At 44.7% G+C, this 21,762-nt stretch overlaps 1 long non-coding RNA gene across 1 annotated transcript in view; it reads right to left on the minus strand.

Annotated features, from left to right (window-relative positions):
• LOC115106414 (uncharacterized) overlaps nt 1-20,376 on the minus strand; it is an 81,313-nt gene extending 60,937 nt beyond the window's left edge. Inside the window, exon 1 of the long non-coding RNA XR_003860039.2 lies at nt 18,566-20,376. This is a non-coding gene — a long non-coding RNA (uncharacterized LOC115106414). The remainder of the gene's footprint in view (nt 1-18,565) is intronic.
• Nucleotides 20,377-21,762: the final 1,386 nt, after the last annotated feature.

Here is a 21,762-nt window from a genome sequence, read left to right on the forward strand (position 1 = left end):
CCAACTAAGATACACTGACCTACCGTCAAAAATAGCCTTCTCTATGACCCACCTATACCGTATTATGAATAGGTAATATAAATACTATGCATTTTTATAGCCCGGTGAGATTTTAATTGGCTGTGGGTGTGGTAGAAGGCACTATAATTCCATTGTAAAACACATGGTTTATGTTCAGCTTTCGATGATTTTAAATTGCAAATGATGCACTGTGGTGTGAAAGTGGAAGGAGTTGATTAAACATCAAATGAAAACCACGATGCCTATAATCTATGATAACCCAATTAAGACCATGTTACCCACCACAAATAAAGCTGAGTATCATACCAAGCACAGGAAGCACATACATGGGTGAAGTTCGAAATAACAAACAACCATGAAACAAACTAAAATGAAGTGTTGTTGTCTTGCCAGGTCACTTCCTGTGATCTTGGCTGTGGTGTCAAAAGTATCTAAACCAGGACATCTGGGAAGTTCTGCGGTGTGCGGAGTTTGATTTCGCTCTTTAGCGTGTGTGTGTGCGTCTACCCTTTCAGATATTCCCCAACTACCATCTCACTGTGGTCTATTTCCTCTCCAGCTCAGTACAGACTCCTAGGGGAGGCGAAGAGGGGGTTAGGGGGTTTTGGAGGATTTTGGGGGGGGGGGGGGGGGCAGCGAGGGGCGGACACGGGGGTCCCCCAGGGCAGCGGGGAGCGGAGGTACACCCCAGTACAGAGCGACAGATTAAAGAGACCTCCTGTAGCTTCCCACTCAGCAGCTCCATGACACGGCTGATGAGGAAATGAGACTTCTGAAGAGCAACAGGACAGATCTGTCAGGCAATCGAATGGAAGTTCTAGCCGCGCTCTCTTCAACTTAACCGTGTCCTGAGTCGCAGCAGAAAATGACTGACAGCATGTTATACGGCCTTATTATCTACTCAAGGATCAGGCGTGTGACTGTCTTCAATGCATGCACAAAAGCAGAACATTGATATCAAGACGAATATACCTGAATTCGTACAGGTGAAAAATGCAATGCAGGTTGGCCTTAATAAACCTTGTTGAGGAGCAGGGATAAATTTAACCGCCTCAGTTCTCTCTGTTCCGACATGTACACTGTGTTCTGCTGGGGAGCCTCTGGCCCAAAACGTAAACACAGGAGCATTATTTCTGTCAGACAACGCGGAAACATAAACAGCAATTTATCTCTACCTACGGGGTGGGAACATTCCATTATAGCACTCTCCATCATCCAACACACAGGGCCTTTCCCTTGTTACACACACATACATGAAACACAAATCACACACACACACACACACACACACACGTTATCTGAGCATTGTGAAATCAAGTAGCACACACTGTAAGAACTTAATTGACTGATTGTCCCACTAAATATTTGGTTCTCATATTGATGTTTGGTTTCAACAAAAAGTTACAGCACAGCTTTAATTGGAAATTAAAACAATAATTCACAAACACACACAAACAAAGAAAACAAACACACACACACACACACACACACACTAAACCAAGTTGTCATCCATTCCGGTTTGTTTTTACCACAGTTGGCCTTTAATGCCATTAGGTGTTAAATCAATGTGCTCAAGTTCCAGGGGAATTCCAACTGAGGTTAGGAAGATAAGGCTGAGATCCAGACCTTCTCTGACAGACAGAGAGAGAGAGACAGATCTGTACAGGCAGGTAACTATTCCGTCTGTTTATTTAAGCATGCCTTTGGCCTACCCGCAGATGACATGGAAAACTGTACACTGGATCAGGTGAGAGGCTCTTCCTCTCCCTTGACAATGACAGAATTGTTCAGGGTTCTACATATGGCACAAGGGTTCAAAAGGGAGCCCATTTGACACTGGTATCAGAACTCTTGTCTGAGCCAGCCAACTGTACTCAGGCACTTGCTATCTAGTAAACCATGTCACACTAGTTCTGCAGACAGGGTAGATTGCAGTGGATTCATCCACTACCCCCATCCTAATGTCTATCTGCAGACCTCTCTTTCCTCTTCCCCTCCTCTCTGCCTCTGATATCCCTCTCTTCTTGGCCTGCAGAAGTCATTCCACAGGGATGATTTGTGCAGAGAGGCAGGCTGGGTAATTTGCATCCCAACAGAGCAGACAAGAACAGAACAGAGCTGAGCAATCAGCATGCCTCTCATTCAGACCAATCCTGGGCCACATCCTGTGCCAACACTTTACCATAGTAACCCGAGTCTCCATGACTGGGCATATCAATGAGGCAGGGGTTGACAGCAGCAACATGAAGACCTGTGGGTTAGTCCAGGACACGGAAGCGACAGGGCTTAGGTAGTGAACTGAGGCCTGAGTAGCCACACTGAAGGGTGGGAATAAATGTACCCTGCTCTGACATCGCAAGAGGAAAGAAAAGGTGAGCTGATGTTATTACTTCTACTTCACCGGGGTCCCTGGAACCCGGGCTCCAACTCCTGAGGGCCACAGCAAAATGGCTCTTTCTCACAGCCCAACCAAGACGCTGGGCTTTCTAGGTGAACAGGAAAGAGTCATTCCTCAGAACTGCTGTGAGCATAAAGTGTAAGGAGGACAATCTCACTTAGAGCTGTGAATTATCGCGCTCCAACGCCAACGATGCCGGTTGCAAGCCCAGACTGGATCAGGAACGCAGTGAAACATTAGTTACTTAGCTATGTCTTTGGCTTACACTCTCTGGTAGAAATCGAAATATGTGTATTACTAAAGCAAAGTGTGTGTGTGTGTGGTTGTAGTGGGTTAGGGAACTACACGTCAACATGGCATCTCAGCTTGGTTACTTGGTCATGAGAGAAGGATTCAGCTCTCTGATCCCCGTACACACAGATCTGCAGATCATTCCACTGGCATAAAGCACAGGCCCTATAGCGGTTTAACAGTGCTAAGAAATACAGCAATGTGCAAAATGCTGATTATTTTAACATTCTGCCCCAAAGCCATAAACTGCAGGAGAGTATAAAGGAATGTTGGACTTTGCTACACAGGCGTGCGTCTATCACAAACTTTAACTGGTCCAAAAAACTATAGCCGCAGCCAGCTCCATGAAAAAGGCACCACACACACACACACACACACACACACACACACACACACACACACACACACACACACACACACCAGGTTAATGTTGTACAGCCTTACAGATCCATCTAAATGATAGCCTTGTGTGTAGGACTTTGCACAGTTTGGTGGGTAGTACAGAGTATAAGAAAGTAAACCACCCAAATTCCTCTCACACGCTTCGTCAGGAATCCAGCGAACAGGCGGAGGGGCGGCGGGGGGGGGGGGGGGGGGGGGGGTGCACTCCGCTCAACTCTCTCCGAAGCCAGGGCATAATTTGTATTGTTCTCAGTATGATATGAATACAGAGTGTACCATGCAGAAAAGAAGAACGAGGTCACCAATCGACGGCGATGTTAACCCTTCGAATAGACACACAGACCAGACCACACAGGCCCAGGGGAGAAAAATCACAGCAAACCACAGATACTCTCAGTACAAAGCGGGAGGAAGAAAACAGAGCGTTGTAAAAGCTCCAGAGAAGACACTAAAGGAAGAAGAAAAGAGGGGAGAACATCAAAGAAGATGCTGCTTTCTTTACGCTATGCAGCCCGCTTTGAGGTCTGAGGGAAACACTTCATCACTTACATGTATTATTTTCCTTATTAATAATATTTGAACATTGAGAACATCATTAAGACATCAAGAGGACATCATTAGGACGGGGACAATTAGCTACGAGGGGCCAGCTCTTAAAGTAGGGGCCAGGGCCCCAAAAATAAATGGTCATTAGGGCCACAAGTCTATCCCAAGGGCCCCGCTCTCTTTAAACAAATTGAAGAGAGGGGAGAAAGTGTTCTGTTCATCCTCAGAACTAACGAAACATTTAAGAGAGAGTTAGAGGCAGAGGGAAGGAGAGGGAGACAGAGAGAGAGAGAGAGTGAGAGAGAGAGAGAGAGAGAGAGAGAGAGAGAAAAGAAAGAAAGAGAGAGAGAAAGAGAGACAGAGAAAGAAAGAGAGACAGAGAAAGAAAGAGAGACAGAGAGAGAGAGAGAGACAGAGAGAGACAGAGAGAGAGAGAGATAGAGAGAGAGAGGGAGAAAGAAAGAGAGAGAGAGACAGAGAGAGACAGAGAGAGAGACAGAGAGAGAGAGAGAGAGAGAGAGAGAGAGAGAAAGAAAGAAAGAAAGAAAGAAAGAAAGAAAGAAAGAAAGAAAGAAAGAAAGAAATATAGAGACTGCACACTCTCTAGCTACCCACTTAGAGCCGGGTCGGCCTTGGGTGTCTCAGAAGTGGAAAGAAATGAAGAGTGTTTCTTTTATTGTTTGTTTTTCTAGCACTTTGTGTTATTCTGGTTCCCTCTCTGTTCTCTCTGTCTTTACGTTACATAATGAGGTCCATCCATCCCAATTAGGAGGTGTTGCTTCCTGACGAGGAGTGTGTTTTGTGGGTGAGGGGAGGGGAGGGGAGAGAAGGGCGGAGGGGGGGACTCGGTTTTGCGTTGTTCTTCTGAGAACTTTTTTAATTGTGTATAAAAGAAACGGGTGTGCTGAGCATCAATCATTAGCTCATACAATTATCAAGAGGGGTAAAGCTAACCCAACTTCCCCTAAGGATTACACTATGGATTCGGTATGCAGAGCAACTGTGGTTCATCAATCTGGATGAACCCCGGGCAAAACCAATCAATCTACTCCTCATGAAATATGACAGTAAACCCTCAATTCAGTACTTTCAGCTTCCCTAGCTAGTCTCCAAAGAGAAACACGGAGACTACTCCACAAACGCACGTGCACAAACACCAAACACACACACACACACACACACACACACATTTCTCTCCCTCTATCACACATGCGGAGCTGGTGCTTTTGTTTTGGAAGGAAGAGGGGTTAATAACTTGCACTTCTCAATCAGAAACATCTTTACTGAGTTTCTCCCCCCCCCTCTTTTCTATTTAATTCTGGGGGAGGGAGGCAGGAAGGGAGGGAGTAGGGGGTTAACTCTGTGTGTCTCAATGGAGAACAGCTGCTGGGTGCGGGCCAGAGATAGTTCCACTTGGCTAGAGAGAAGACCAGAGACCCCCTGGGGAGGACAGGAGAGAGGAGAGGAGCTAGAACGATATAGTAGGAGCGGGAAGGAGATGGAGGGGGTAGAGAGATAGAGCAGGAAAGGAAAGAGAGGAGAATAAGATGAGGATTGGGGGGGATAATAGAAGTGCTTAGTGGTTCCCATAAACAGGACCTGGTTCAACAGATGATGGGAGCCTGAGAATATCACAACACAGTGGAGTGATTCAAAAACACACAACTTCATGCGCTAGCAGAGGACTAACAAACAGTCGTTGAAAGAGACCGATACTGGGATATCAACAGAAAATAACTTTACGAGCATACAGCAACATAACTGCCAACAAACAACCAAACTCAAACAACAACATGCATCATGAGTCTGTAAAAATGTTTAAAAAAATAAACCCCCCCAGAGCAAGAGGCACTGTGGGAACATGTTTGGTAGCGAAGCATTCTGGGTAAGGACACAAACATGTGTCAAGGCTCACCTGGGTGATTTACTACACTGGCGGTTTCTCTCCAGTCAATCAGGCATTGTTAATGCTTTAACGAACTGGCTGTCAGGACATGATGAGTTGTGTGTGACACCGCAGGAATGACACCTTATGTAAACAGCCCCTTCTCGGGATATAGGCTAGAATCAGAAAGGGGAGGGAGTCGTTCATAAAGGCGAGTGGTGATGATGAATTAGTGCAGCATGGTTCTGGGGTGTTACAGCTGTTGTCTGGTTTTGATCAAAAACGGACCGTGTTGCCAACGATGCAGACAACTCCATACTTTTTGGATTGTTCCTCTTGCCGTTCATGAGAGTTAGTATCTACATAGGACTATGTATCTGGCAATGCTGGAATCTGTAAGTTGGGTAATAAGGCCAGAAGACCGTTTTGGCTGGGACTGTTAACCAATAGCTACACGCGCTATCTGCATTAACCCTTTATGCACTAACTCTTTGAACTCATCACATGAGCTGTTATAGTTTGTTTCTCCTGTTGCCCAATCACTTTATCCCTACCTATATGTACATATATACCTCAATTACCTTGTACCCCTGCCCATCGACTCGGTACTGGTACCCTGGGTATATAGCCAAGTTATCGTTACTCATTGTGTATTTATTCCTTGTGTTATAATTTCTCGATATTTCTATTATCTCTCATTTTTTCCCTCTCTGCATCATTGGGAAGGGCCTTAAGTAACCGTTTCAGAGTTAGTCTACACCTGTCGTTTACAAAGCATGTGACGAATAAAATGTGATTTGTAACCCACAAATCCCAGTCCTCTGTGATTCTTTAACCACTGGGCACTTCATGCACTGAGCGTTGCTTCCACCCGGTGGTCAACTGGAGTATAACCTCTTCCCTGCAGTACTCTGTGACCAACTCTAGCACTTCCTGCTCCATTTCTGACCAATCAGGGGACAAGGAGGAGTAAGTACCATACTGCTTATACCTGTCAAGTCATTTCAGAACTATTTCAGGTGGCTCTAGGGTAGCGTTTCCCAAACTCTGTCCTGGGGACCCCAAGGGGCCCTACACAGCTGATTCAAATAATCACAGCTTGATGATGAGCTAATTATTTGAATCAGCTGTGTAGTGCTAGGGCAAAAAAAAAATGTGCACCCAGGGGAGGCCCCAGGACCAACTCTAGGGGTAAGATTTGGAATTAGGCAGTAGCCATCTGAACTCAAATGTGTGTGTGTGTGTGTGTGTGTGTGTGTGTGTGTGTGTGTGTGTGTGTGTGTGTGTGCGTGTGTGTGTGCGTGCCCACCTGTGCAAGCATGCGAGCGTAAAATCTTCAAAGTTGGACGTTTCTAACTTTCGATAATGCATTTCTTCACTATAAAGTTCTACAATAAAAGTAAACACTAACCAAAATATCTCACCAGGTGGTGTAGATAGCCAGATCACTAAGGACTTAACATAGTCCACACAAACCTGCAAAGTTGTGAAGAGAGCACGCCAGCACCTCTTCCCCCTCAGGAGGCTGAAAAGATTTGGCATGGGCCCTCAGATCCTCAAAAGGTTCTACAGCTGCACCATCGAGAGCATCTTGACTGGCTGCATTACCGCTTGGTATGGCAATTGCATGGCCCTTGACTGCAAAGCACTACAAAGGATGGTGCGAACACCAATGTACTTTACATCACTGGGGCCGAGCTCCCTGCCATCCAGGACCTCTATATCAGGCGGTGTCAGAGGAAGGCCCTAAAAATTGTCAAAGACTCCAACCACCCAAGCCATAGACTGTTCTCTATGCTACCGCACGGCAAACAGTACCGGAGCATCGGCCCTTGGACCAACAGGCGCCGAGACAGCTTCTCCCCCCAAGCCATAAGACCGTTAAATAGCCAGACTGCTAAATAGTCAATGAATGGTACACAAATGATCTACACTAGACTTTATATACACACACACGCCACTGTCACTCCCACACACATTCAAACAGCACATTCTCTCACACACTTTAACACACACCATTTGCTGGTGCTACTCTGTTCTTTGTTTTACTCTTATTATCTTTCCTGATGCCAATTCACTTTACCCTGCCTTCATGTACATATCTACCTCAAGTACCTTTACACATTATGCTAGGGGTCGTTGTCCATTTGGAAGACCCATTTGCGACCAAGCTTTAACTTCCTGACTAATGCCAGGAAGTTAAAGGCTTGCAAGCCTCCCCCTTTTTCCTGCAAACATAACGATGGTCATTATGGCCAAACAGCTCTATTTTTGTTTCATCACACCAGAGGACATTTCTACAAAAAGTACAATCTTTGTCCCCATGTGCAGTTGCAAACCGTAGTCTGGCTTTTTTTTTATGGCAGTTTAGGAGCAGTGTTTTCTTCCTTGCTGAGCGTCCTTTCAGGTTAAGTCGATATAGGACTCATTATATTGTGGATATAGATACTTTTGTACCGGTTTCCTCCAGCATCTTCACAAGGTCCTTTGCTGTTGTTCTGGGATTGATTTGCACTTTTCGCACCAAAGAACATGAATCTCTAGGAGTCTGAACGCGTCTCCTTCCTGAATGGTATGACGGCTGCGTGGTCCCATGGTGTTCATACTATCGTACTATTGTTTGTTCAGATGAACGTGGTACCTTCAGGTATTTGGAAATTGCTCCCAAGAATGAACCAGACTTGTGGAGGTCTACATTTGTTTTTCTGTGGTCTTTGCTGATTTCTTTTGATTTTCCCATTTTGTCAAGCAAAGAGGCACTGAGTTTGAAGGTAGGCCTTGAAATACATCCACAGGTACACCTCCAATTGACTCAAATGATGTCAATTAGCCTATCAGAAACTTCTAAAGCCATGACATCATTTTCTGGAATTTTCCAAGCTGTTTAAAGGCACAGTCAACTTAGTGTATGTAAACTTCTGACCCACTGGAATTGTGATACAGTGAGTTATTTGTGAAATAATCTGTCTGTAAACAATTGTTGGAAAAATGACTTGAGTCATGCACAGAGTAGATGTCCTAACCGACTTGCCAAAACTATAGTTTGTAAACAAGAAATTTGTGGAGTGGGTTAAAAATGAGTTTTAATGACTCCAACCTAAGTGTATGTAAACTTCCGACTGTAGCAAAGTGGATGCTCCTCAGAGGAGGAAGGGGAGGAACCATCCTCCTCAGTGAATTAAAAAATATTTATATTTTTAAACATTTAAAAAGTTATCCTTTTGAGATAAACCTACACTAAAATATAACCACGTCACCAAAAAAAACACAAAAAAAACACTGTTTTGCAATGAAGGTCTACAGTAGCCTCAACAGCACTCTGTAGGGTAGCACCATGGTGTAGTCGGGCGACAGCTAGCTTCTGTCCTCCTCTGGGTACATTGACTTCAATACAAAACCTAGGAGGCTAATTATTCTCACCCCCTTCCATAGACTTACACAGTAATTATGACAGGCTGGAGGACATCCTCCGGAAGTTATCAGAGCTCTTGTAGCATGAACTGACATGTTGTCCACTCAATCAAAGGATCAGAGAATAAATCTAGTACTGAAAGCATAAGCTACAGCTAGCTAGCACTGCAGTGCATAACATGTGGTGAGTAGTTGACTCATAGAGAGAGAGAAATGAAGAAGCAAGATAGATTTTGTCATTTTCTTTCACTTTCAGTTTCACTTACTTAGTTAGGAAATGCAGCTAGCTAGTTTAGCCTACTCAAACACCCTGCTCAAACAGAGGGATGCTATGTTAGCTAGCTGGCTATCACTATCCAACACAACACTGGAACTCTTCCAAGTCAAGGTAAGCTTTTGGTTTGACTCATTTATTGCCACAGGGGCCCGTCGGTGTAACTGCTTACTGATTGTACACTGTAACTTTACTGCGTGATTGTAGTGGGTTTACTAACGCATTAGTTCTATTAGCTATGTTGACTAGGACGTTACTTTAGTTAATATAGTGACAACGATGTAGGCTGTGTGTATCAGATGTGATATGGTTTGGCTTGAAAAGTTTTTTTTTCTGCCTGGTCGCATACAGCTGATTTGTTATGCGCTGAAGTCCACTGGCGAAGGGGAAAGGTGAGAAGGGGTGAGCGTGTACAATAGATACGAGTAGAAATACAACTTGGCTGCTATGAAAGTGAACTGTGTCTACTTGTGATCAGGGGTGTATTCATTCCACCGATTCTTAAACGGAAGCAAACGAAACGGCGATGAATTTACCTGAATTTGTCCAAAGTCTCTTTTGCAACTGTTGGACGAATGTTTACACCCTGTCTCAGCTAGATGCAGGCAAGAGTGTGCAAGGCGGTATTGAATGTCACTGTCTGTCCATATGTCTGTCACCTCAAATGTTTTCTCTCGACCTGTGTGCACCTACGTTGTAAACTTTCATTCATAGGCTAGGTTGTAGCAACCTCATGATGGGTATAGGGGAAATGTTTGTATCGTGTAGTAGCCTAATCCTATAAAATGTTACATTGAACTGGGTGAATGGAATATGAATGACAGTCATCTAATATGCTGTAATAGAAATAAAGCCGATCTCATGAACAAAACAAAATTGTTCTCCCTCATCTTAAACGATACTGACCACCACTGGCATATCTCCGTTCGAGTGTATTTTATTTGATTCCTCGTGTTAGTATTTCATTTTGTATTATTATCTGCATCGTTGGGAAAGGCTCGTAAGCAAGCATTTCACTGTGAAGTCTACACCAGTTGTATTCGGTGCATGTGGTTAATACAATTTGATTCGATTTAGTACACACTAGTGGTGGTGACCAAGATGGTTATTTTCCTTCTAATATAAAAATGCCTTGCTGCAGTACTAAGTCTTCACCATGAGGTGGGGGTATTTGACCATGTTGGGCATCTTGTGGTACATTGAGCGGGATCTAGGAGACTCCAAGATGTTGTAACCCGTTTAAACCACAAGGTGTCAGCAGAGCCTTTACTACAGACATGATAGATGCACCTGTACTTCAACAGGTAATAAATACACACACACACACACACACACACACACTACATGTTCTGTTTCACTGTTTAGGTCCACTGTTTTGTTCTAAAGGTCAATGTAAAGGTCTAATAAAGATTTACTTCATCACATACTGAACAGATCAGTTGCCAAACATAAGGACACCATTCAATGAACATCCCAGTGGAGGGAGAAGACAAAGGCCATTCATAAATTACATTCCACACCGAGAACATCACCCACATTGAACAAGTGGCCTTGGCTCCTCCAAGGGGAAAACAGCTCCTGCTCCCCAGCCGACACAAACCCACAGGGGGGCCAAGCTGAGTCAGGAATCCCTTTACCAGGTCTGAAGAACATTTTCCCATCATTACAAGTTTGTTTATTTCACTGTTGTTGCGTTTGAGGGGGCTAGCCGGAGTGCCAGTCTGTTTGTGCTAACATGTCAAATCCTTGTCACTAATTATTTTGGCTTGACAATAAGCAATGGAGTTGGCGAGAGCACCAACAAATCAGGGACCAGGCTGTGAGGGGGCCAAATGGGACTTGAAGCAGTGACCCTGCCGTTACATAACAACATAACCTGTGCCATAAAGGTTGCGCTAACTTGGCAGAAGTAAAGAAACATTTCCCCCACTGGGAGGGAAAACTGATATTGAATTGTATGAAAAAGTTGGAACAAGTCACCAGCGCTTCAGAGCAGCAGAGACAATAAGAACTTCAGTTCTCTGAATGTCACCATAGAAACGGCCTGTACAAAGTTGCTTGACATAGGCTACCTTTACGTTTATGATGGGATTATAAACTCTTTGGACCAAATGACAGCTTCTTACAGCCTTGCAGGAAACCATCTGACAGGAAACATGACTGATCAACCCAACATGACTGAAGCCATGACATTTTCATGGTTTCAGTAAGGCTATCACAACTAATTCAGGCAATACCATCTGAATTCCCATAACTGTACACATATCAATAATAGTGTGAACCCTTGTCAGAAGGACATGAAATGAAATCACATAAACTATCCTCCCCCAGGGGTAATTCTGTGTCGCGTTTCATAATTAACAGCAGACATCTTGACATGGTCCATAAAGATAAATTGAGTTCAAATCTCCGCTGCTCATACAGACAAAAGCCCGTGCGCAACACTAACTCTGCATTCTGTTTCCCCAGGCATGATCTACAAACAACACACAGACTCCGAATAAGTAAATAAGTAAACAAACAGTAGCTTATAAACAATATCATCAATGACTTGAATCCATTTTTATAAGTGATGGGCTCACAGCTTCGTCACATTTCCTCCCCCTTCTGACGAAGCAGAAAGTGCAGTGGAGAAAGATTCAGCAAAGCCGGGGTTGACCACACATTTTTAAGGACAAGAAGACCACAGATAATAAAGCCCATCTCGTGAGGAAATAATAGTGCATATCTGTCCATGGGTGGTAAGAAGGCGCAGCACACACTGGTAGTAGAATGTAGCCTACACCGTCAACCAGTACAATGGCTGCACTAGCCATTCAGGAGAAAAAAGGGAGCAGGAGAGTTGAAGGGTAATATTTGCTTGAGTCGGTAGGTAGGCCCTAAGGCTGGCTAGCCCATCTGATCTGACGACAGTGGCCACATCAGTAGGGAGACGATTTGGGACGTCAGGCCCAGAGCCATGGTCGCTTTCCAGACAGAACCTGCAGTACTCCTACTCCGCACACTCAAGATGACAGGAACGTGGCTCCCGCCCTGGTGAGATGTCGGGTCCCAGCAGATGCAGCAGGAATCTCTGGCCCCTGAAGCACTCCTCCTCGAGGGCCAGCAGGGTAGAGCTCCCCCAGCCATCAGGGAAACTGCACCCCAGGGCGTCAACCAGGAAAGGGGTGGCCTGCAGCTGGAGCCACTCCCAAAAGGTAGTCCACTTCGTCCAATGTCCTCCATCACCTCAGTAATAGCCGCCTCCATCGACGGCTCAGGCCCCAGCGGCTCCTCTGCTGGAATGGGTAGGCACTGCACCAGCTCGGGTAGATCAGTGAGGAGGCAGACAGGAGGTAGTGCTCACCCAATGTGCCAGAGTTCCAGGATTCTCAAGATAAATATATACTATTTATAAATATATGCAAAATGTACAAATTAAAGAAAGACTATACAGTGCATTCAGAAAGTATTCAGAACCCTCAACTTCTTCCACGCTTTGATACTTTACAACTGTCACGCGTGCTCCCTCTCCGGCCTCTAAGTCACCAGGCTTGCTCATTATGTCGCACACCTGCCACCATCATTACGCGCACCTGTTAGTCGTCAGGCTCACCTGGACTCCATCACTTCTCTGATTACCTTCCCTATACATGTCACTCCCTTTGGATCCTTCCCCAGGAGTCATTGTTTCTGTTCCAGTGTCCTATCTGTGCGTTGTTCGTGTTTTTCTGTTTTGTTTTATGTTTTATGTTACATTTATTTATTAACACTCACTCCATGAACTTGCTTCCCGACTCTCAGCGCACAAGTTACAACAGCCTTATTTTAAATTGTATTAAATTGTTTATTCACCTCATCAATCTACCCACAATACTCCATAATTACAAAACAAAAACCGGTTCATTTATTTTTGCAAATGTATAAAAAAAATACTGTAATATCACATTTACATAAGTATTCAGACCTTTTACTCAGTACTTTTTTGACACACCTTTGGCAGCGATTACAGCCTCGAGTCTTCTTGGGTATGACGCTACAAGTGTGGCAAACCTGTATTTGGGGAGTTTCTCCCATTCTCTGTAGATACTCTGAAGCTCTGACAGGTTGGATAGGGAGCGTCACTGCACAGCGATTTCCAGGTCTCTCCAAAGATGTACAGTCGGATTCAAGTCCAGGCTCTGGCTGGGCCTCTCAAGGACATTCAGAGACTTGTGCCGAAATCACTTCTGCTTTGTCTTAGCTGTATGCTTAGGGTCGTTGTCCTGTTGGATATTGAACCTTTGCCCCAGTCTGATGTCCTGAGTGCTCTGGAGCAGGTTTTCATCAAGGATCTCTCTGTACTTTTCTCCGTTCATCTTTCCCTTGATCCTGACGAGTCTCCCAGTCCCTGCCGCTGAAAAACATACCCACAGCATGATGCTGCCACCACCATGCTTCACTGTAGGGATGGTGCCAGGTTTCCTCCAGACGTGACGCTTGGAATTCAGGACAAAGAGTTCAATCTTGGTTTCATCAGACAAGAGAATCTTGTTTTTCATGGTCTGAGAGTCTTTAGGTGCCTTTTGACAAACTCCAAGCAGGCTGTCATGTGCCTTTTACTAAGAAGTGGCTTCCGTCTGGCCACACTACGATAACGCCTGATTAGTGGAGTGCTGCAGAGATGGTTGCCATTCTTGAAGGTTCTCCCATTTCTACAGAGGATCTCTAGAGCTCTGTCAGAGTGACCATCGGGATCTTGGTCACCTCCTTGACCAAGGCCCTTCTCCCCCGATTGCTCAGTTTGGCCGGGCGGACAGCTCTAGGAAAACTTCTTCCCCAGATCTGTGCCTCGACACAATCCTGTCTCGGGGCTCTATGACCAATTCCTTCGACCTCATGGCTTGGTTTTTGCTCTGACATGCACTGTCAACTATGGGACCTTATATAGATTGTTGAACCAAGATGGCGTAGCAGTTCAGACGTCTTTGTCTTCGTCTTGTCGTGTCCCGTGTATATATCTTTTTTTCCCTTTGTATATATATTTTTTTATATTTTAACCTCAGTTTCAACATACTATCCTGCAACCCGCCTCACCTAATGTGGTATGGATCTGCTATTTTCTATACTATAGAACCGGAACCCCCAACAGAAGGTAGCCAGCTAACTAGCTACTAGCTAATAGTCAGTTAGCCACGGCTAGCGGTCATCAGCTAACCTTAGCCTGGTCAACTCCTGCCAGTCTGCACAGCGTATTTCAACCCAGAGCTTACCGGACTGCTCTTTCTCCATCTCCGGTTTCCTACCGCAAGCTATGAGAACCTTTTCACCTGGATCATCACAGCTAGCTAGCTGCTATCCGAGTGGCTACCCCCCTGGCTAACGTCTGTGTCCCGAAGCAAGCACCAGTGAGCCAGGAACTAGCCTCATGCGAGGCCAAGCCCCCGGCTAGCTGAAGCGGTCCATAAGCCACTCCTTGGGCTACAATACATATTTTGCCAGGACCCCTTTTACTGCTGAAATGGAGCCCTGCCGATTCCACCACGACTGGTCTACCAACGTAAACCGCCCGAGGGGTGTCAACAGGCTCCTCTGTCACGACGTCCCCTGACGGCCCATCCACTAGCTGCTAGCCACTAGCTGTCAAGAGCATGTCGGACTGCTAGTGAAGAGGACCATCAGCCAATTTATTGGGCTACAATACCTATTTTGCCAAATTGGCCTGGACCCTTTTACTGCCTACACAGAGACCTGCCAATCCAACACGACTGGTCTGCCAATGCAAGAAACTCCAGCCCTGCTCAATATGCCTTAATATGCCCTTTTGTTTCACCTCCCACACATGCGGTGAGCTCACCTGGTCTAAATGATGACTCTAGAGACAAAACCTCTCTCATCGTCACGCAATGCCTAGGTTTACCTCCACTGTATTCACATCCAACCATACCCTTGTCTGTACATTATGCCTTGAATCTATTCTTCCACGCCCAGAAACCTGTTCCTTTTACTCTCTGTTCCAAACGCACTAGATGACCAGTCCTTATAGCCTTTAGCTGTACCCTTATCCTACTCCTCCTCTGTTCCTCTGGTGGTGTAGAGGTTAATCCAGGCCCTGCAGCGCCTAGCTCCACTCCCATTCCCCAGGCGCTCTCATTTGTTGTTTTCTGTAACTGTAAAAGCCTTGGTTTCATGCATGTTAACATTAGAAGCATCCTCCCTAAGTTTGTTTGATTCACTGCCTTAGCACACTCTGCCAACCCGGATGTCCGCGTCGTGTCTGAATCCTGGCTTAGGAAGGCCACCAAAAATCCTGAAATTTCCATCCGTAACTATAACACTTTCCGACAAGATAGTACTGCGAAAGGGGGCAAAGTTGCGTTGCAATCTACTGCAGAGACAGCCTGCATAGTTCTGTCATACTATCCAGGTCTGTGCCCAAACCATTTGAGTTTCTACTTCTAAAAATACACCTTTCCAGAAACAAGTCTCTCACCATTACCGCTTGTTATAGACCACCTTCTGCCCCCAGCTGTACCCCAGACACCATATGTGAATTGATTGCCCCCATCTAACTTCAGAGATCGTACTGTTAGGTGACCAGAACTGGGACATGCTTAACAACCTGGCCGTCCTACAATCTAAGCCAGATGCCCTCAATCTCACACAAATGATCAATGAACCTACCAGGTACAACCCCAAATCTGTAAACACAGGCACCCTCATAGATATCATCCTGACCAAACTGCCCAATAAATACACCTCTTCTGTCTCCAACCAGGATCTCAGCGATCACTGCCTCATTGCCTGCGTCCGTAATGGGTCTGCGGTCAAACAACCACTCCTCATAACTGTCAAACACTCCCTAAAACACTTCAGCGAGCAGGCCTTTCTAATTGACCTGGCCCGGGTATCCTGGAAGGATATTGACCTCATTCTGTCAGTAGAGGATGCCTGGTTATTCTTTAAAAAGTGCTTTCCTCACCATCTTAAATAAGCATGCCCCATTCAAAACATTTAGAACCAGGAACAGATATGCTAGCAAAGGCTAGCATTTTCAAACAGAAATTTGCATCCTGTAGCACAAACTCCCAAAAGTTCTGGGACATTGTAAAGTCTATGGAGAATAAGAGGTCCTCCTCCCAGCTGCCCACTGCACTGAGGCTAGGAAACACTGTCACCACGATAATTGAGAATTTCAATAAACATTTTTCTACAGCTGGCAATGCTTTCCACCTGGCTATCCCTAACCCAGTCAACAGCCCTGCACCCCCCACAGCAACTTGCCCAAACCTCCCCCATTTCTCCTTCACCAAAATCCAGATAGCTGATGTTCTGAAAATGTTGCAAAATCTGGACCCCTACAAATCAGCTGGGCTAGACAACCGTCATTCATCACATTCTTATCGGCAGACTCAACAGCCTTGGTTTCTCAAACGACTGCCTCGCCTGGTTCACCAACTACTTCTCAGACAGAGTTCAGTGTGTCAAATCGGAGGGCCTGTTGTCCGGACCTCTGGCAGTCTCTATGGGGGTGCCACAGGGTTCAATTCTCGGGCCGACTCTTTTCTCTGTATACATCAATGATGTCGCTCTTGCTGCTGGTGATTCTCTGATCCACCTCTATGCAGACGACACCATTCGGTATACTTCTGGCCCTTCTTTAGACACTGTGTTAACTAACCTCCAGATGAGCTTCAATGCATTACAACTCTCCTTCCGTGGCCTCCAACTGCTCTTAAAACGCAAGTAAAACTAAATTCATATCTTTAAGCATCAGCTGTCAGAGCAGCTCACAAATCACTGCATCTGTACATAGCCCAACTGTAAATAGCCCATCCAACTACCTCATCCCCATATTGTTATTTATTTATTTTTTGCACCTTTTCACCCCAGTATCTCTACTTGCACATGCATCTTCTTCACATCTATCACTCCAGTGTTTAATTGCTCAATTGTAATTACTTCACCACTATGGCCTATTTTTTATTTGACCTTTATTTAACTAGGCAAGTCAGTTAAGAACAAATTCTTATTTTCAATGACGGCCTAGGAACAGTGAGTTAACTGCCTTGTTCAGGGGCAGAACGACCGATTTGTACCTTGTCAGCTCGGGGATTCGATCTTGCAACCTTCCGGTTACTAGTCCAACGCTCTAACCACTAGGCTACCCTGCCGCCTCATTTATTGCTATTTATTCCCTTTACCTTCCTAATATTACCTCATTTGCACACACTGTATATAGATTTTTTCCCCCCTATTGTGTTATTGACTGTACGTTTGTTTATTCCATGTGTAACTCTGTGTTGTTGTTTGTGTCGCTTTGCTTTATCTTGGCCAGGTTGCAGTCGTAAATGAGAACTTGTTCTCAACTGGCCTACCTGGTTAAATATTTTTGTTTTTTTTAATAGACAGGTGTGTGCCTTTCCAAATCATGTCCAATCAATTGAATTTACCACAGATGGACTGAAATCAAGTTGTAGAAACATCTTAAAAGTGATTCATGGAAACAGGATGCATCCGAGATCAATTTTGAGTCGGAATACTTATGTAAATAAGGTACTTCTGTTTTTGCTTTGTCATTATGGGGTATAGTGTGTAGCTTGATGAGGGAAACAATGTATTTAATCAATTTTAGAATAAGTCTGTAATGTAACAAAATGTGGAAAAGGTCAAGGGGTCTGAATACTTCCCGAATGCACTGTATATACAAGGCTCAAAGTATTCTCTTTCAAGGCTTTTTGCTCTGGCCTGCATAACCCTCTCTCCTCCATGTCAAATGACAGCCTCTTATAGCCTTGTAGGAAACCACTTGACAGGAAACATGACTGATCAATCAACAAACATTAACATGGTTTAAACAAGGCAATAAATCAAAATGAACACATCCAGGTTAAACCATCTGAATTCCCATGAATGTACACGTCAATAATAGTGTGAACATTTGTCAAAAGGACATGAAATGAAACCATACAAGCTGTCCTCCCACTGGGATAATTCCCAGTGTTGGGAATTCCCAATGTTAAAATTGCTTATCTCCAATAAATCTGTTTGACACTTGATAACTGACCAAGCCATGCGGCGCCAGAACCCTCGCCAAACACAAGCGACAGGAGGACTCTTAAATGACTTGCACAAAGATTTACAATTATACGGCATAACATTACAGAATTAACGTAGGACATCTTGACATTGTCTATAACGATACATTGCGGTACAGACAAATTACCACGCGTAATAATAACCCGGTATGCTTTGTTGCCACTGTCACGTGATCTACAAACAACACGTCTCGTAATGAATAAATAACTAAACAAACAGTATAAACAACATCATCAATAACGGGCTCACAGCTTTATCACAAATAGGGAAAGTGATTTACCTGTAAGGCCACTTCAAAATGATGTTCTTGCCACGTCTTATCCAGGTGTGCCATTTTACAATCCAAAATCGAGTTTCTTCTTACATTTAAGCAAAGGGCCGTTATGTGGCAAGTTGTAAAACACGAGCTTGTTGACATCCACCTGTGTCATTGATGCTGATGCGTTCTATAGTTCTAACCCAACTCCTGGGCAACTGTCGCCAATGGGTCCGCGGGATATGAATATCCATAAGCATGGTGAGTAAAAAGCGATCCAAGTCGGATGTCGACATCTAAATGTTGAACCTCAAGCATGCGTAAATCGATCCACAGCTGAACATAACTCGATATATAACTCCATAACGCACAGCACGCACATCTGGCCGTGGGTCCAGGGATATCCAATGAGATCTGACAGTCAACGAACCACGGAGCAGATGCCGACGAAACCTGCTTAATTAATAAACATCGATTTAAACCGTATAAATCCGTTGGTGTGGATTAAAAGTCCAGTCAGTTCGTTGCGATGCCTTGTTCGACTGTAGCATGCTCCTGCAGTTTGGAGTGTGGTTTCTCACGCATCTCTACAGTTCCAGAGAGTCGCTTCTCACGCGGTGAAAGCCAGCACGAGTGCCAATTTATGCTTGATCCGAAAATGTATTCGGAGGCGCCGTATGGATATTGTGATGCAATCGCGGAGTCTCCAGAGGGACCCTGAGGCCAAATTGAGCTCCGTACCGCATCACCTAGCGCCTCTCAAATGTAACAATGTGGAGGGCTACATATAGCTCCGCATTTAAATGATTGGGTGGTGGTAGGTGAGGGATGGAGGTCCAGCATAAACACAAACTCACTTCCTTGATAACAGCCCTGCGCTGCTCAGCGAAGCGCAAGAAGTATGAATGATCTAACTTCTGCAGAGGCCATATAGCGCGTTTAACTGCAGATTGACCATGTAGCTAGCGCCTTTAACTGAGCCATGTGGAGAGCTGCTAACCCAAAGAATTCGGGCAGTGGCAGATGGGATATGTCCCCACCCACAACACTTTGTTACTCCAACAGTGTCCCCCAAGGTGAGTAACACACAGAATTATATTCAAAATGTGCACATTTGTCCTGTTGATGCAAGTAAGTAGGCTTTTTTCCTGTATATTCCTGGTCTCGCTTCAATCAAAATGAGCAGAATTTAGCAATAACACTAACGCTACATCCAATTGGTCCTTCTCTGCCTGAAAGCTCTGCTCGCGGTCTTACATCACCTCGAGGTATCCCTGCCTGCAGGCATGCTGTTATTTTTGGACTATTTTAAGTTACTAGCACGCATAAACTCGGTTTGGCTGGCTAAGGAGATGAGCGGATCTTTCCATAGAATGGACTGGATGGGTGTGGGAATTGTACATAAAAGGGCCAATCAACGGGAAGCCAACTGTCACAATCATGTCGGAAATAATTCATTCACAATCACTGCATCTCAGTTGGGCTCCAATCACCCATTTTTAAGCATATGCTTCAATATTTAAATGCATTCGTGAGAGATTATAGTTGTTTTATACAGCATATTGTCTCTTTATATTTTTTCTTGCAATAGACACATACGCAACTTTAAACTGCGTTATATAAGCAGTTATAAATTCCAGTTGTTCCTTTATTCGGGTTGGTTCCCTGTGTTGATGTATATTTCCAAGACGCAGAAAAAAGCTTGGAAGTCAAACTGCCAGATGTTTCGGTTCCACTCAATGTTTTTGTCCACACCGCGTTTTCCCTCCTACACTCACACCTGGATTCGCTCCAGTGCCCCCCAAGCACCTGAACTGCACGCGATCCTGTAGAGATGCAGGTACTTGATCACGCTCTTCTGCGAGCAGGGCTGAGCGGTTACGGAAAGTGTGCTCACACAGCGTTGCGTGACTACAGGTCGGGCCGGGGAACACAAAGACATTGTTCAGTGTGTGATCAGTTAGTCAGTCCGCCTCTCCAGCAACACAGCAACATTCCTTTGGCGTTCCTCAGCCTCCCTCTCCCGCCACAACTGCACAGGCTGCTGCTGAGGGTTAAGCAGGGAAAGCGAAAGTGATGTTTTTGTATTTATGTGTTATGGTGGTTCCAGCCATTTGTGTGGTTTTCTATATTTAACAACATGTCAGGGAGAAATTAGAGAGGAAACCTTATAAACACTAAAAACAGTGACTACAAATGATTCCTATTCACAAAGTCACTATGAGAACATGACATAAATCGATCAACAAATGTGTGTCAGAAGAACCCACTACTAGAGGAATTACTGAGAGATCTTAAGTCTTCATGATCACGTGTTTTAGGGTTTCGGGACACCACTTTCTATCTCTCTGGTCTCTCTCTTTCTCTCTGTCCCGTCTGTGTTTTTCTCCACTGACACAAGGGCTCATTCAGAGGCTGAAGAACAAATGTTTCCTTATGTAGCCTAGCTGTGAGGGATGCCAGCAACGGGGGCAACACAAGAGAGGCTGCCCTCTGCTTTTCTCTCCTCTCAGCACACTACAGCCCTTCAGCCTGGCTGGCTGCCGGCACTATCTGTGTCTGTCTTTCACTAATATGTGTGTGTGTGTGAGAGAGAGAGAGAGAGAGAGAATGAGTGAGTGAGAGACTGACAAACGCATGCACACACACACACACAGGATGGTCAGTGTTTGTGATAATGAGTTCTTAAGCATTATCCTATGGGGTTTGTCCATCTGCATTTACCCCATTGGACACAACATCCTGACTGTTATTATTATTATAATACCATGGCATTGTTGAATACTTGTTTCTGATTGGCTTGAAGGGCATTCTAGAGGGTGCATTATTTCCCTATAACACACAGTAGATTTGAATGCTTGAATTCTATGGCTATAGTTCATTCTTACATGTTCTATGTTTGAGATGCTTTTGAAAGCAAAAGTCGAATGAAAACAATATTGGAATTGTTGAATTCGATTTTCATAATGGCAAGCTAGGACTGATGGTTTGGTTAGCTAAACGAGCAAGTCTGGTTGTTTGGTTACCACAGCAACTACTGTAGCTATCTAGTAAACTTGCTAGCGACTTCAGTGTATGTTGAACACATTTCTACCTGCAAATGAACACCTTTCTAGAGGTGAATGTGTTAAATTATAGCCATGGTATAAATAATCAACTCGGGGCTCTATGTATTCTCTGGAGAAAAAAATGCAGCTCTGTGGGAGGTCAGTTCCACACCT

Source organism: Oncorhynchus nerka, linkage group LG23 (assembly GCF_034236695.1).
Source record: "Oncorhynchus nerka isolate Pitt River linkage group LG23, Oner_Uvic_2.0, whole genome shotgun sequence".
NCBI lineage: Eukaryota > Metazoa > Chordata > Actinopteri > Salmoniformes > Salmonidae > Oncorhynchus > Oncorhynchus nerka.